We start from the raw sequence: 3,216 nt of genomic DNA on the forward strand, positions 1-3,216 counted from the left end.
TGCATGGTCTTCTATATTCCATACCAGCAACATGTTAAACAGAGATGTATGTAAGATTTTTGTTTATATTCTTTCCACAGAAATCCCACCGAGTTTTGGTATTTCTAATACATGGCGAATTTGTTTTGTTCAATGAAGTGTCTACAACAATGATTTTCAACCCTTTTCCTGTCATATGTCAACCCCCTGTTATATATCAACCCCGTTATATATCAACCCCTGTTATATATCAACCCCCTCTCACACACCAACCCCATACTATATACTAACCCCCTGTCATATACCTACCCCCTTGTCGTATACCAACCCTCTGTCATGTATTAACCCCTTGTCATATACCAACCCCCTATCATACGACAAATCCTTTGTTATATATCAACCCCCTATCATATGACAACCCCTTTGTTATACATCAACCCCATGGCTTGATACACAGGCTTGCATAACATCATCAAAATCAATAACGTTAGGAAATTAACGACAAATGTTTTGTTTCTATATATTTTCATAAATATTGGATAACAGTGCAACTATTTACATGTACATCACAGCGCATGCATATAGATTATACACAAAGTATTTTTTATTATTTATGACGAAACGATTAGGGATATACTGTTGGTAACGAAAACTCGTTAATTTTAGCGGTTTTCTGATGATATTGAGAACGCCTTTGCCATGTACTCCGTTACTCTCCTCCCCCCCCAAAAAAACACACACACACACACACACATACACAGCTTCAATAAAGGCACACACACAAAAAACAAGACATATAAGACAACTTTAATGTTAAGGTTCTCAATAAAATAAACTTTGATCATGATAACAGATAATAAAGCTAAAATTTCAGGCTATGATATAGTTATACTTAAAGTAGGCCATAGTTTTATCCCCAGCAGTTACTATGTTGTAAAATGTTATCTGAAGATGTTAATATTACATCATCACCTCCATTACATTCATCACATTTTCATTCAGAATCACCCACACATCAGTTCAGAAAACGTTCACCACATTCAACACCCAAACTCGCCGTGATATTCAACAACCTAAATCAACCGTCATCACAACACTCACCAAGCTCACCACAACATTAAAAACCCATCTCATCACCTTCTTATTAGTGTTCGGACCAGTCGAAACGAGCATCATCACTTTATGCCCTCATCACGTTCTGTAAACACCACGGTGAGCAGCATCGACTGTACTACATCCCTTGCCTCCACATCCAGCACTGAGCACCACATTCAGTACACATTTACCACTACCCGTGACGTCATATCGCGAGCTCAGGTCACGCGTTGATTGGTTAAGGGGTCAGAGTTGCCAAAGATCACAATATTAATATCTAAACGAAATAGCCCTCGATGATAAATCTGCTCCTTTGTGGCCACGCCTGGACTAGAAAATTATAAGAAGTTCTATTTATTTTTCAAATAAAAAAATATAATGACTTATTGCTGTCAAAAATTCCTATCGGAATGAAAAATACCCTACCGACAAATTGTTAAGTTTGTGCTTATGAGGGACAACCAAGAACGCATCTCAGTCCAACCCGGGGAAAATCATTCAAAATACTTCCGAAGAAACTTCACACAAAATTAAGTCATGTCAGGTCATAGATTGTGTGTGTGTGTGTGTGTGTGTGTGTGTGTGTGTGTGTGTGTGTGTGTGTGTGTGTGTGTGTGTGTGTGTGTGTGTGTGTGTGTGTGTGTGTGTGTGTGTGTGTGTGTGTGTGTGTGAGCGCGCGCGCGTGCGTGCGGGAGTTGAGGATGGGGGGGTGGGGAACAGAGGCACGGTCGACGGTCGGGCACACACGCACGCACGAACGCACGCAGTCCAGGGGAGTGCGGGTGAGTGAGTCGAAGCGGAGGGGGGCAGGCAGTAGCGAGGTGACCACAGAGGAGGGAGCACGTGTCTCTCGCTCTCACCACTCATGACAGAATTGGTCTTCCTTGTCACTTGCCGAGCCAGGAGCTTTATACTTAATCGCGTTGAAGGAGCTTACCACCGAAGAGGATAAACTTGTGTGTGATTGATAAAGAGTGGAGGAGAGAGAGAAAATATACAGGAGAGTGAAGGGAAATGATCAACAATAATGATTTTGCGAAAACTCATTTGACCTCATGTTGAAGTGAACTGGACGAAGCACAGTGGTATTTTTTTTTTTTTTTTTTTTTTTGACAGTGAAGTCGTGCAGATTGTTAACATTTCTGGCCAAATGTGCATCCCACCCTCCGCCGAGGCTTCCACCACTTAACACCACTTCCAACCCGACGTAGCCGCTGCGCACAGTTCCCACACGTAAGTACCTGAAATGTTCTTCTAGTTTAGTGCGACGCCTCCAGAGCGTCTTCCTCCTGGTCCCTCAGGTGACTTCGAGTCTTTTGATTGTACTTCGCGCGAAGTCCAAGGGACACTTTGTCTTTTGTACTTAAAAGACAAGAAGTCCCGCAAGGTAGAGGGAGAGTATTTCAAGCTCGAGGGAATGCTCAAGGGATACCAGAGTACCTGTCTCCCCCAGGAGAACGAGTCGTGGTTATTTGAATCTCCGTCGATTCTCCTGGAGGAGAACTGACGTAGACGGGTTTGGTATACCCCCAAGAGCCGCACGTGGTCTGGGGGAGGGGTGGGGACGCTTCTGTGGAGGAGTTTAACAACCCTTTCTTCGTCTCTTCCATTCGCATCACTTCCTCCTTCGACGTCGCTTGACGTCGTCAGGAGTTCGAGTGGCTACTTCGAGTAGGTGATGGACGTGTCTAACGAAAGGAATAGGGGAGGAAGAGGAAGACTTGGTTGGGTGAGGGGGCGTGGGGGCGACTGCCGAAGGTCGATGAAAGGTTGTGCGTTATTCCTGGAAAAGATGTGTCATCTAGTGGTAGTCGGTCCCTTGAACGAGAGGAACCTCTACCAGAGGTCCCGAGGTCCCGTGGAAGTCTCGATGACCTGTGTAAGTCCTCGGGCACTGTAGACATTCTCGAGACCTGTAGGAGTTTCTTTTTCTGTTGGGGTCTTCCAGACACATTCAAGAGTCCGAAAGCTTTGAAGGTGTTCTTTGCTTACGTGATAAGACTGAAGGTTTTCGTATGTGATAAGAAAACGAAGAGCGTATCCGACTGTACTTCGACATCGAGTTCGTAAGGAAAGGTTGAATTTGGGGGAGAGGCTATTTAGAGGAAACCTGGGGAAAGTGAAGACGGCGGAAATTGTAAA

General features: G+C 44.2%; 1 protein-coding gene across 1 annotated transcript in view; it reads left to right on the forward strand.

Moving 5' to 3' along the window:
- Positions 1-1,829: 1,829 nt before the first annotated feature.
- The window catches only part of hb (zinc finger protein hunchback), an 83,383-nt gene continuing 81,996 nt past the window's right edge, over positions 1,830-3,216 (forward strand). The window contains exon 1 of the mRNA XM_076186906.1: positions 1,830-2,307. The gene's annotated coding sequence lies outside the window, so the exon portion shown is untranslated. The remainder of the gene's footprint in view (positions 2,308-3,216) is intronic.

The sequence above is a fragment of the Oratosquilla oratoria genome, chromosome 6 (genome assembly GCF_046742065.1).
Source record: "Oratosquilla oratoria isolate Oo_2021 chromosome 6, ASM4674206v1, whole genome shotgun sequence".
NCBI classification, from domain to species: Eukaryota; Metazoa; Arthropoda; class Malacostraca; order Stomatopoda; family Squillidae; genus Oratosquilla; species Oratosquilla oratoria.